Source organism: Aethalodelphis obliquidens, unplaced genomic scaffold (assembly GCF_003676395.1).
Source record: "Aethalodelphis obliquidens isolate GAN/ISIS:26980383/991018 unplaced genomic scaffold, ASM367639v1 scaffold8, whole genome shotgun sequence".
NCBI classification, from domain to species: Eukaryota; Metazoa; Chordata; class Mammalia; order Artiodactyla; family Delphinidae; genus Aethalodelphis; species Aethalodelphis obliquidens.
This window is the reverse complement of record NW_020837952.1, coordinates 45,611,556-45,625,816: the sequence shown is the minus strand read 5'-3', so window position 1 is coordinate 45,625,816 and position 14,261 is coordinate 45,611,556. Positions and strand designations below refer to the sequence as shown.

The window sequence follows — 14,261 nt, the reverse complement described above, 5'->3', positions numbered from 1 at the left end:
ACTGTAATTAATATACTAAAGGATTTAGAGGAAAAAATGCAATACATGAATGAAGAGATGGAGGACTTAAACAGAGAGATGCATGTCTCTCCTAGGGGTTCTGGGACAAATTACCACAAGTTGGGTGGCTTAAAACGAGAGAAAATGATTCTTTCACAGTTCTGGAGGCCTGAAGGCTGAAATCAAAGTATCAGCTCTTTCTGGAGGCTCTAGGGAAGAAATTTTCTCCGCTTCTTCTATCTTCTGGTGGCCATCAGCATTCCTTGGCTTCCTTGACTTGGGGCCACATCACTCTGATCTCTGCTTCCATCTTCACACTCTCTTTTCGTCTGTTTGTCTGTGTCTTCTGTTTCTTATAAAGACACTTATAATTGGATTTAGGACCCCCTCAGGTATTCCAGGAAGATCTCATCTCAAGAACCTTAACTTAATGACATCTGTAAATAAGATTTCCCAAATACCATTCACGGGTTCCAGGGATTTAGACATGGACATATCACTGGGGGGCCAGGAGTGGTGAGCACTATTCAACCCACTAAAGATAAAAATCATAAAAGAGAATAATGTTGTGTGGTCAGCAGAATAATGGATCCCCCAAAGATGTCCACTTCCTAATAACCTGGACCTGTGACTATGTTACCTTACATGGCAAAAGGGACTTCACAGATGTAAGTAAGTTTACAATAGTGAGATGGGGCTATATTATCCTGGGTTATCCAGTTGAGCCCAATATAATCACAAGGGTTCTTTTAAGTGAAAGAGGGAGGCAAGAGGTTAGAGAGAGATTTAAAGATGTTATGCTGCTAGTTTTGAAGATACAGGAAAAGGCCATGAATCAAGGAATGTAGGCAGTTTCTAGAAGCTGGAAAAAGGAAATGGATTCTCCTCTACAGCCTCCAGAAAGAACACAGCCTACTAGCACCTTGATTTTAGCCAACTGAGACCCATTTTGGACTTCTGACCTCCAGAGCTTTAATATAATAAAGTTCGTAGTTTTAAGCCACAGTTTGTGGTAATTTGGTGCAGCAAAAATAGGAAACTAATCCAGATGGCAATACTAAACATATTTTTTTTCCTTTGACAGGTTTATCTGCAGACTGGACGCAGCAGAGGAAATAATTAATGACCTTGGAGATAGATAGAAACTATCCAAAATGAAAGGCAAGAGGAAAATGAGAGAAAAAGAATAGATTGTTTGGTTTTCTTCCAGAATTTTTAGATAATCTATTCGATAATTGTATTCTTAGAATAAGAAGAGAGAACATAAGAAACATTTGAAGAGGTAATGGTCAAGAATTTTCTGAAATAAATCAAAGGCAAAAACAAATCAAAGAATCCCAGAAAACCCTAAGCAAGATAAATACAATTTTTAAAAAAAAGCCACAGCTATAAAAAAAATTGTAGTAAAACTGCTGAAATTCAAAGATAAAGAGAAAAATCTTGAGGCAGAGAAAAAGAAAAGAAACACTACTTACAGTGGAAGATAAGAATTACAGCAGACTTTTTGTCAAACTGTATAACCCAGGGGATAATAGGACACCTGTAAAGTAATGAAAGAAACAAAATTGTCAACTTAGAATTATATATTCTGAAAAAATGTCTCTAAAAATAAAGTTGAAATAAAGACTTTCTCAGACAAACAAAAGCTGAGAGAATTCATTGCTTGGAGACTTGCATTACAAAAAATATTAAAAGACGTTCTTCAGGCAGAAGAAATATTATACCAGATAGAAAACTGAATCCTTATAAAAGAATAAAGAGCACTGAAAATTGTAAGAATGCAGTTAAATATAAAAGACATTTTTCTTATGTTGAAATTCTTTAAAATATAATTGACTCCCTATTACTATGATAGTAATAATATGTTCATGGGGTTGATAATACATGCAAAAGGAAAAAAAATCTAAAAACAGCACAAAGATCAAAAGAAAGAAAATGGAAGTGTATTTGGTAAGGTTTCTACTCCATTTGTGAAGTGATATATTTGGAAGTAAACTGTGATAAGTTAAAGATGTTCATTTTAAATCCTAGAGCAACCAATAAATAAGCTGATTATGAAAATAAATGAATAAAAAATATTCAATTAAAAGTAGGCACTAAAAAGGAAAGCAGGAACAAAGACCCAATGAAACAAGTAGAAAACATGTAGCAGTTAGTATATTTAAACCCAACCATATCAAGAATTACATTAAATAAAATTGAAATTAACAGTTCAGTTAAAAGACTGATATTATCAGGTTGGATAAGAAAGCAAGACCCAGCTATATGTTGTCTACAGTAAATCTGCTTTAAATATAAAGATACAGATAAGTAAAAAGTAAAACGATAAAAAAATTATACTGCCAATCAAAGGGAACTGATTAATACCAGAAAAGGTAGACATCAGAATAAGGTATATTAACACACTAAGGATATTACATAATGATAAAAGGGTAAATTCATGAAAAGAAAAGAACAACTCTACATGTATATGCACCTAATAACACACCTTCAAAATACTTTAGAACTGAAATGAGAAATTGAGAAATACACAATATAGCTGGAGACTTCAACAGTTCTCTCTCAGTAACCGATAGAACAAGTAGTCAGAAAAATCAGTTAATGAGGGGCTTCCCTGGTGGCTCAATGGTTAAGAACCCACCCGCCAATGCAGGAGACACGGGTTCGAGCCCTGGTCTGGGAATATCCCACATGCCACGGAGCAACTAAGCCCGTGCGCCACAACTACTAAGCCTGTGTGCTAGAGCCCACATGCCACAGCTACTGAAGCCTGCATGCCTAGAACCTGTGCTTTGCAACATGAGAAGCCCGCGCACCACAACGAAGAGTAGCCCCCGCTCACCGCAACTAGAGAAAGCCTGCGCATAGCAACAAAAACCCAACACAGCCAAAAATAAACTAATTAATTAAATTTTTAAAAGATTAAGCTAGAAAAAAAATCAGTTAATGATATAGACGATCTAAATAACACTATAAACTAAATTGACCTAACTGACAATTATAGAGCACTCCATCTAACAACGGCAGAACACACATTCTTCAAAAACATATGGAACATTCACCAAGATAGACCATATTCTGGGCCATGGAACAACACATTTAAAAGGATTAAATCACAGAAAGAATGTTTTCTGATCACAGAAAATGAAACTATAAATTAATAAAAGAAGGGATCTGAAGATCCCCAAATTTGGAAATTAAACAACACACTTCTAAATAATGTATAAGTCAAAAAGGAAGTAAAATAATGGATTAGAAAATATCTTGAATAAAAATGAAAATACAATATATAAAAAATTTTGGAAAACAGTGGTGTTTGGTTGAAGTCACAACTCTCAAAAATAAGAAAAAGACACGCCCACACACAACTTAAAAATAGGCAAGGCAAACAATCTGGACCAACATTTCACCAAAGAAATTTCAAAGGCAAAGAAGCACTTGTTAAGTTTTTAATATTATTAGTCAAAAATACAAATTTTTGTATTTGTACAAATTACAAATACAAATTAAATCTACAATACAAATTAAATCTACAATAAGATACCATTTACATCTATAAATATGGGTAAAATTTTTCTAATGAATAAACAAATTAAATAACTGGGGTGATGGAAATATTTTATATCTTGATTGTGGTGGTGGAAACATAGCTATTGTTTCTCAAAATTCATAGAACTATACACTTATAAGAGCTGAAATTTAGTGTATGTACCTCAGAAAACCTGACTTAAAAAATAAAAAGCACTGTGCTAAATGAAAAGGCTAGACACAAAAGACTGCATACCATATGAGTTCATTATATGATATTCTAGAAAAGTCAAACCATGGGGACAGAAAACAGATCAGTGGTTGCCAGAGGCTTGGTGTGAAGCGATTAGCTGCAAAGGACTATGAAAGATCTTTTTGTAGTGATGGAAATACTCTATATTTTGGATGTGGTAGAGGTTACATGATTTTATATATTTGACAAAACACATCAGCTATACACTTACCAAGGCTGAATTTTTTTGTATGTAAATTGTACCTCCATAAATGAATGAAGGAATGAATGCCACATAACCCATTTATTTCATTGATTCAACAATCATTTTTGATTAATATCTTAGGATGTGTGAAACACTGTACTAGGGATATGGAAAAACATAAGTAAATAAGGAAGATTTACCTGCAGAAGTTTTACTGGGAAGTGCTCCTGAGAGTATGACCTGTGAAGGAGCGAAAGAAGCAAGATTGGTCAGAGGGCCATATAGTCTCAAAAAAGGCCTCTGCCAATCCCTTGGGGAGTTCTGGGATGGACCTACAGAGCGGTTCCAATTGAAGCAAAAGCGTTGGGCCTTTGTACCCTTGCATCAGCCAGTCTTTAAATGGAAGCTACCCCAAGGAGAAGGCATAATCCTGGGTGAGGACAGTTTCCAAGGAGGGAACTATCAACTATGAACTGTCAATAGCAAACATTCCCAGTATCTAGGGAAACAAACGCCTTGATCCTGAAGTGGCGCTGAGTCTCTGGATGGTACAACACAAGCATTTTGTATAAGATGTGACACCCTAATGTGGGTACTGACATGTGCATGACTAGTTAGACTCTGAAGAAGAATGAAATCAGGGCTATTATAATAGAAACAGAGATTGTGTTCTGCAAGTCTGAGAACTAACAGCTTGGATTGAGGCAGGGGTAAGGGAATCCAATGGAGTGTCATTGGAACAACTTTATTATATCATTAATATAAATTACCACAGAGAGTAGTATTGGGGGCTGAGAAGCAACCTAAGGGCTGATCTCTATAGAATTCATCATCTGGGCTCCCTTATACTCCGGCTGCCATTGATTTGGCCTGTATCAGAGGATGAAAGGAATCTGAGTTTGGGGTATTCATTCCCTGCCCGCTCCCTGCTTCTCCGTAGTTCTGTGTTTCTTTACAGCCACTGCTCCTGAACAGCTCCTTATCCCTCGTGGCTCCAGCTCTCCCTGGGCTGCAATAACACCATTTTCTCCCCTTGCCCTTTCAGACCCAAAAGTGGTAATGGCTTCCTGCTATTGCTAGTCCCAGGATGCTTCACCATCCTTTGTTGGTTCCCTTAACTTACCCGTGAAATAGTCCATTCATAAATCAGTTCAACTCTTCCAAATATGGCATGTTTCCTGCCAGAACTCCCTGACTCATCCACTTTTGCTTGCTCGTGCTCTCACCTAAAGTCTATTTCTGCTTTCTCATTTCTCTTCTCTTATCTTTTGGGACCTATCAGCCAATTAATTTGCAGATCTCTGTGATGATATTTCTGCTTCATTTTGGGTTGGGTTATTTACCCTATAGGAATTAAAAGAAGTGAGGACTAATGTATTTAATAGTCTAACTTGTATATCCCCCACCAGCCCACCCATCCCTGCAGGGCCATGCTTTTCCCTCTGCCTGTATGGGCCCAGCATGCTTCTGCTGTGCAACTCTGTTCTTCCTCCCACTGCCTGTAGTACCTGCCTTCTCCTTCTCATCCTACAAGACCTACTATAGGGTCAGCTCTTCTACAGAGTCCGACCTCTCCCGCCAACCATCGATGGATTTAAATGTTTTCTCCTCTTTGCTACCATAGCTCACTACAGATTCCTTTATCATAACACTTATCACATTGTTCCATAACTGTTTACACACAGTTCTCTCCACTGGACTATAAATTCCCACAAGACTGTGTCCTTTTCATTTTTCGATCCCTAGCCTCTAACACATGCCTGGTACATAGTAGTTGCTCAGTAAGTTTATGATGAATGAGTTAGGGAGGAAAACTAGATTCTTCTCTAACAGTTCTAAGTATAATCCAGGTACACTATGAATTTAAGGCCACTATTAATCAACAAATCCATGGGTTGTCAGGGTTATGTGTCAAGAGGAGCCTTGTCTAATCCAACTTGGAAACACATGCATTTCCAGCTTTACAGTTTCATTGGCTCATTCAAACTCTTTAACATTAGCTTGTCTAATATAGGACCACAGAAACCCAAGTTTACAGAGTTGAAGTCCAAGAATCTCCTGTACACACATGAACATGGTCATACGCCCTAGCCCAGGCAGAATTACAGCAAATCAAAGGGAGGTATTCTTTCTTCCAGCTTCTCTAAACTGAAAAATGTAAGCAAAGGCAGTAAAATTGCATACCTTGTACTATTTGTCCTCGCTCAACCTTTTTCCATAAACTAACTTTGGAAACGTAAGGTTTCAAGATAGATCTTGAAAATTAGACACCTCTAAGAGGATGCTATTTAAAAGAATTTTCCAAGGTTATCCTCTGGGAGTCTAAAGTTTATGTGCTTTCAGCTTCCACCGTAACCTAAGTCAATCTGCTGTTTTCTATTGCATATGGTCTGGAAAGTAACTACCCACTTTTCCACTGCAGGGAGTTAACCCCACAGCAGAAACAGTGAGTCAGAGGACAAGAACCAGATGATGCAGACGACCCCATCACAACCACTCAAGCTGGTGTAAACAACTCTAACATGGCATGGGGATTAGATTCAGCACAGTGCTCCTCCTTCCCAGACCTGAGTCACCTTCCTCTAGGGATCAAATGCAGTAACAGTCAGTTTTTAATTGAATTCTTCAGAGTAATGACATTTATTTTGCCTATTGTTTACTGTGAAGTTTATGTCAAGGAGGATGTTGATATAATTGCAAAAAGAATTATCTTATCTCCAGCTACTCCCTTTTAGCTTGTTACGGTCCAGCCACCCTGCAATAGTTAGTGATGAGTTATTTAAAGCTCTTGAATGTGACACTGGTCTCCTTTCACATTGAAATGGCTTATGCCAAGAAAATTCTAAACCAGAAGTTGACTAGAAACTGGTCTAGAGAAGTGCGAAGTAAAATTTAAATTATCTGTAAGGAGGAGCGAGAGATTTCTTTATAGTATAATGGCACTGGGATTTAGCTGAACTCTAGGAACTGAGTGAACGAGGATGAAAAAGTGCAAGAAACCCTACTTAGCACTTTGCTTTTAGTATCGTATTTCATTTAATCCTTATGGCATCCATGGATGGTAGATATGATTAACTTCATTTAACAAACAAGGAAACTGAGGCTCAGATGGTAAGTAAGGAACTGAGGCTTTCTTCTACTTCAACTCAATGAACTCTTTAGCTAATAGAATTAGTGGTGGGGGTGGGAAGGTTTCTGCTCCAAACACATTGATGTACTCATGCTGTTACCCTGTGCCCCGCCCAAACATGTACTGTACTTTTTCCTCTCACTGCCTTTGCTTCTTCACTCCCTGAAAACTCCCTCCCCACTGCCCTCTCGGCTAATCCAGACTTCACATCTCAACTCCCATTCCATTTCTTCCAAGAAGATTTCTCAAATCATGCTGTCCACAGGGCCTGCACCCTTGCTGAATTTCTATAGCTTTATTTCTCTCTGCTTTGCTCCTGTCACACTGGTCATATTTTGCCAGGTACTGGTATCTATTTTCCCAAGTATATGTCTTTTCTTTCCCACTAGCTTGTAAGCAGCCCAAGATCAGGGACTTGATCTTAATATTCTCCACCATTCTTAAAAATAATTCTGAGCACTCAATTGAATACCAGTATATAAAAAGCATAGAGGAATAAAGGAATGAATGAATAGCTTATAGAAGAAATACTTGAAAACATGTCTTGTGTATGTCCTATCATTACTTAATTATTGCCTACCCTTTCCATATTTACACTGTAACACAATAATAATTCTCATTTGCCATAGAAAAAGTAAATCTATTTACTAAAGTAGGAAAATAACTAAATTCTTCTATAAGATTTTTCAATAGCAACAGTTGAAACAAACAGAAAGCACAAACCACCATGACCCTAGTTAATCAAGTTGGCCTGCATTGTACACAAGCTTCATTTTTCCTTACAAGAAAATTTATCTTTCTAAAAAGGAGTTGGAGGTCAAAGGGCATTTGTCAAGGGCCCCATGAGTTCCTTGGATAGACCTGTATTCAGACCACAAGGCCTAGAAAGAGTGATAGGGTCAGGGAAGGTAGTCAGAAACACTCAAAGTCTTAATTGGGCCAAAATGAAGAAAACAATAAACTCAGAGAAAACCCAGGCCAAACAGCTTCACTGAATGATCCATCCCTTCAAGGGAATTGCCCATTCTTGGGAACTGTGAATCCTTTCTGTCTTTCTTTCCTTTGTCATGCTACATGATTAAGTTCTCCAGTTAATGAGAAAAACATTTGACTTACTTATGTTCAATAAATTCCCATGAAAAAGTTGGAAATTGGAAACATTTTCAAGCTGAGAAGCATTAAAAAAAAAGTTCAAAAGCATCCATCAAGCCGCTCTGCACCAAATGGAGGCATTTAACACCATCCTGGCAACCTGAGCCATACGCCCTGCCCTGTCTACCCAGCAAGAAGCATCTAAGAAACCACAGGAAGCTCATCCCAAGCTCCTCCAGCAACATTCCTCATTCTCGGATTGGATCCAACACAGGCTGGGATGGAGCCTTAGAACCAGCGGATGTCCCAGACACAGAAATCAGAATGTAACCTACATATTTATTTTGGTCATTAAATTATTTTTACTATTAAAGCCTCTTTAAGAAAAACTTAGGACCAAAAAAAAAAAAAGGCAGAAAAAGAAACAATCACCCATAATTATACCTTCTTAAGCTAGCAAATATTAACAGAATTCTTGACTTTCTCCCTCAGAACCTTCCTCCATCTCCCAATATTCTCATCTCATTGAAAGGCATTGCCATCTACCAATTAGGTCACATAGGCCACAAATCTAGCAGTCAACATTTATTTCTCTCTATATTCAATTAATCGTTTTTCTAATAGCTCTCATATTTGGATTTAGAAAATTTCAGCTTAATTACTAATTTAATGGGGTTAATATTTTGTAAATATTAAACCAATGTTCCCTTTTTTGCTCTTTCCCATTACTCTTGTTTCCTGACAGTCATTAACTATTATAACCCAAGAGAATTACTCCCTACAGCAAGGAGAAGATTGTGATGTAGAGGAAGTACCAACAAGACAGGAAGACATAGAACACCTATTCCTCCAGCCCCTAGTGATTTGTGAAGAAAGGATAGAGGCAGGGGAAGCATGTAGTATAAGGAAAAATAAACCTCTCAGATTATAAGCCACCAAGATTTGAGGGTACTTTGTTACAGCAGCATTACCCATCTTATCCTGACTGATATACTAAGTTGTATCAAACCCAGAAAGCCCTAATAAGCAGGCTGATCTCCAGAGTCATCTAGAGCCACTCAGAGCTGCCTTCCTCTACTTCCTACAGAGGTGGCACAATGCTCAGACCATTCCAGAGAATATAGAATGGGTATGACTCCATGTTTGGAACAAATCAACAGCATATTTGTCGAAGCTTATATGAATCTTAGGTAATAATCAAGGTCTAAGTCTCACTTCTGCCCAAGTATACTCTGTTCCTCATGGACTTGTATCTCCATGTCTCCTGCCCCCTCCCAACCAAGATGAATCATTAGCAGGAAATGTACCCATGTATATCAGGTCTAGGAAGAAACAACCTCCTCCTTTCATCCGTCCTCATTTTCTTTCCTTTTTTTTTCCTTCTCATTAAAAACCTAAATTTAATAATTCTTGCTTTATTTTTGCATCTCCTAGAAAGGAAACCTGAATTTAATCATTGCTTTCTACTTATGACCAGAAAATATGCCTGCTGTGGCCTCCAGAACATCACCGTGACATTCCTTATCCCACAAATTGCCCTTTCAAAAGCAGGACATGGTGTGTCAAGAATTTAAGCTTCCAATGTAAAAAGTTACATTTTGATTTAAATAAATAGATTTTCCCCTTCCACTGCTGTGCATAAACAGAAAACAACAGACTCCCAGCTCACCATCATTAACTTTTAACAGACAATCCACCTCCTACTAGTGATGATTGGATGAGCCATATAAAGGTTCAACAATGGGACAGGATTTACAGCAATCCCTCGAAGACAAAGTAACTTGGCAGACAAGGTACCTAATTCCAAGAGTAAGAAGAGAGACTGGATTATCTTCTCAAGGTCCTCTTTGGGCTCTGTGGCCTTGTGATTATGTAATAAAGCTATTCTAAAGGCACTCAAGTCAAGTTAAGAGCTTTTTTAGTTAAAAATTCTATACTCATTGGAATTGCTTGAGTTTAGAGCCCATAGATTTTAAAAAATCTCCAGTTCCCTTGTAAATCAGGAGATAATTAAAAATATGTACCCATAAGAATAGAGGGAAAAGGAGTTTTTCATTTAAAGCAAAAGCACAAATATAACTAATTCAAAGTAAACTGAGCAACTGATCTTTAGAAGAAATTATTTTTTAAAAAAATAAATATTTAGTGGAGTTTACTACGTGTCACGCTTTTAAGTCTTGTAACAACTTTGTGAGGTAGATACCAAACCCATTTTACAGATTGCAGAAAGAAGGCACAGAGAGGTTAAGTAACTTGCTCAAAGTTACATAGATGGTAATTGGCAAAGCCAGGATTCACCCCCGGGAATCTGATTCCAGAGTCTGTGCCCTTAGCCACTAAGCTATGATGCCACTCAAGTAGGAATTACTGAATATAAACTTCAGGTTGACTGAAGACTTCTGGAAACCTTCTAAGAATCTTAGGGTCCAGAGGGCGTTTACGGCCACCTCCTAATAATATCTCACCAGCAGACATACAACCTACCCTATAATACCACCACCAGTGGGAAACCCACTACTTCTCAAGGCAACTCATTGAACAAATGTAATGATTAGAAAATTCTTGGTTCTGTTAAGACAAACTCTATTTCCTTGCAGTAACAAGCTATTGATTTTGATTCTATGCTTTGGCATATGTAGGATTAATCTAAGCTCATTCACATGCCTGCCTTTCAAATATAGAAAAACTTGTGTCCCAGTGGATCACTTTCTTCTCTTCTTCAATTTTGCTCTTCTCAATTCCTTATTTAATTATTCCCACGTGTGGCAGGGTTTCAAAAATTATCACCAGCCTTGTCACTGTCCCATGAACACACTCTAAATTATCTGTATCACTCTTAAAGTGGGATACATAGAATTTAACAAAGTACTAAAGCATGGTATAATCAGGGCTAGATAGAGAAATACCCTCAATTACCTCAATTCCAGACTTCTTATAATACCATGTACAAGAGTAATTAACTTTTTTGAGAAGCCATATCACATCATAAATTCATATTGAACTTACTGTCATTTTTATTTGATAGTAAAATGTGGCACAATTCTAAGAGTGTAAAAAACATATGTACAGTTTTGAAAACTGGAATAAAAATGAACATCTGTGTATTCACCACTCAACTTTAAGACTATGGCATTAAAAGTGGCTTAGAAGCCTCCATACACATCTCCCTAATTGCAGCCCTCTTCCCTTTACCCCAAAGTAACCTCTACTCTGTATATTGTGTTCACCATTCCCATGCTTTTTTCATTATGCTTTTACTAACCACACGTCCCTAAATAATATATCATTTAATTTCATTTTTAAAAATATTTTACAAGTGGAACCATAATGTATATATTCTTACTTCACTCAACATTATGTCATTGAGATTCTTCCATTTAAGTCCATTTTATACCTTTCACTGAGTCTCCTCAAACTTTTCCCATAGAGTTTTGTTGTTGTTGTTATTTAAATTTTTACTGGAGTATAGTTGGTCCCATAGAGTTTTTTAGGTAAAAAAATAGAATTTTATATTCATCTCTATAACATAGAATCTACCCAATCTCTTCCATCTCAGAAAACATCTCTTACTAAATAAGAAGAAACTTGAATTGATAGAGGTATTGTCCATACTTCAACCCCTGGATTGCCCTCTAGGATTCCTCTAAACACAGAAGCCCCAAGTTTTGAAGGAATTGCTGAGAAACAACCATGCTTTCATGATTTAAACCACATACTGAAAAGAATGATCTCTTATATTTTAGAAAAATAATCATATGCCTAATAAATTTAAAGCTTATTTTGATTAAGTTCAAAGGCAAACAATAATTGTACTTTATTTGCCACAGGTGTAAAACATACATGTTTAACATACATGAGTTTAGGTATATAGAAAGAAGACACACTAATCTAGATAAGCAACTGTAGTAACAAACCACCCCAAAAGTCTCATTAGCTTGTAAAAAAAAAAAAGTTCATTGTGGCTCACACTACTTGTCAGGGAGCTCCAATCACTTGGGTCAACAGGGTGTCTGTTCCAGGGATCCAGTATAATGGAGATTCTAATGGCCTTCTTGGTCAACAGAGCAAAGAAAAAGAGAGCTGTGGGTTCTTCTAAGCTTCATCTAAAACACAGGTCCTTTCTACCCATTGCCCATTGTCCATAATTGGTTATATGACTCAACCCAACTATAAGACTATTGGGAAATTTGGAGGAACATTAAGATCTCTGCAATAGAAGAGTATCCAAATCTAAACTTTATAGTTATGGTAGAAAGCTAGCAATCTCTCTTTTTCACCTCCTTCTCCTACTATAGAAACACTAATTAAAACCCATTGAGTAAGGTAAAGTTTCAATAGTCCTGGAAACAAGTAGTGTTCATCTATGATCTGAATCCTATAAAAAAGTCTACCAGCCAAATGGCAGATAAAACCTATACACAATTTGCAGAGGCATATAGACAAAAATATATAACAAAACCATCTATCCAGTCCAGGTTTTTACCTTTAAAGTTTCACTTGGCTGGCCTTGGTTGATTCAGAGTTGATGTATAAGACAGCCTGGGATGTTTCACTCCCTCCCCAATCAGATAGTGCTACCATTCTCTGTAGCATAATTAAACTGGGAATAGAGATAGATGGGTAGAGCTCTAGGGGCTTACATTTCTGAACTCCACAGTGATACAAGCTAGTGGGACAAGGAAATTCATTGTAAGGCAATCAGAATCCATATGAAATAAAAGAGTGGAATACACTAGAAAATAGGTAAAGAGCTATGCATATCAACAAGTCTTCCAAATTAGGATATGAGAATTCTAGTAGCAAGCGGGTAAGAAGTTATGGAAATCAAAGAGAACCAGCAACCTTTTATAACTGGTTTTGTCCTGCCAAGTTTGAGATGTGAACAATAATCTATTAGTAATTACTAAAAGAGAGGTACTTAATGGAAGAGAGTGTAGAACAGTCTTAATCATCTTAGAAAGAAGCTTCAATGTAACACTAAGATCTATCTACTCAGATTATCAGAAAGTTTAGTAGCTGTCCTCTGGGGAATCCCACTTCCTGAGTCTAAGAACTATGCAGAATGCTAACTCATTTTATAGACCAGTCATGCCTACTCTGCCTTGACTCTGATGCCAGAAATTAGATGTGTCTCCTTGAAGCTGGAAGATCTGCCACCTTTTCTGAAATATGGTTGAGATGGGGGCTCTTTTCTTCTACCCAGCCCCCACTCATGGAATGGAGGTTCTACCTTTGTGCCACTGAGAATATTGGGGCCCCAGTTGCCCTTTCCCTGGCTCATGGTATGGAGGTCCCAACACCAGGAGAGGAAAGCCAAGGAGAACTGGGGCTGTTGCCTCCTCTCCACCAAGAGCTCAGCTCCTAAAGTGGGAGTGTCACGTAGAGAGGTGTGCCACTGTCCCTGTCCCCAGCACTAGAGCTGTGGCTCAGAGATTCTGCCCAGAGAGAAAATCAAGCTGTAAAACAGAGGACTCGGAATTTGTTCCCAAAGGAATTGACTTCATTTCCAACAGAGCATGGAGAAGTTCAAGGCTAAAGGCACTCTCAAAGACAATTGAGGTGTGATAAAAAGCAATTGGAAGGGAATTGATAGATTCATTGGAGATATAGGCTAAAATGTAAGTTGGATGGTTTGTTAGAAAGAAATAGGAAAACAGACAGCTGGAAGGAACCTTCCTGGGGTCAGAACATATCTCAAACACTGACCTCAGGAACTATCCTTTCAAAGGAGCCCAAATGTTATTGGGTCAGTTTTTAGAGCAATCTGTGTCCCAAGGCACTGTTGAAATAGAGTAATCAGCCAGCAATTGGTGGAGTTTAACAGCTGGGTATGACCAAGGAAAGATATAGACCAAAAAAGCACTGCCAAATCCACTGTCTTCCCAGGGTGACTGTGGGCATACCCAAGTTGTAGCCCTTTAGGAGCAACATCAGTGGCTCCATACTGCAGAAAGAGAGACATATTTCACTAAAATAATATAGTCAGTCAATAAATAAGTAAACAAGCAAATAATAATAAGTTCTGAAGGGTGAGGACCAGAATTGTTACAATATATTATCTAAAATGTCCAGTT

At 37.6% G+C, this 14,261-nt stretch overlaps 1 long non-coding RNA gene across 1 annotated transcript in view; it reads right to left on the bottom strand.

Moving 5' to 3' along the window:
- Positions 1-1,141: 1,141 nt before the first annotated feature.
- Positions 1,142-14,261, bottom strand: part of LOC113620912 (uncharacterized) — a 35,285-nt gene continuing 22,165 nt past the window's right edge. Inside the window, exons 5-6 of the long non-coding RNA XR_003432974.1 lie at positions 4,166-4,205; positions 1,142-1,540 (exon numbers count right to left, since the gene is read on the bottom strand). This is a non-coding gene — a long non-coding RNA (uncharacterized LOC113620912). The remainder of the gene's footprint in view (positions 1,541-4,165; positions 4,206-14,261) is intronic.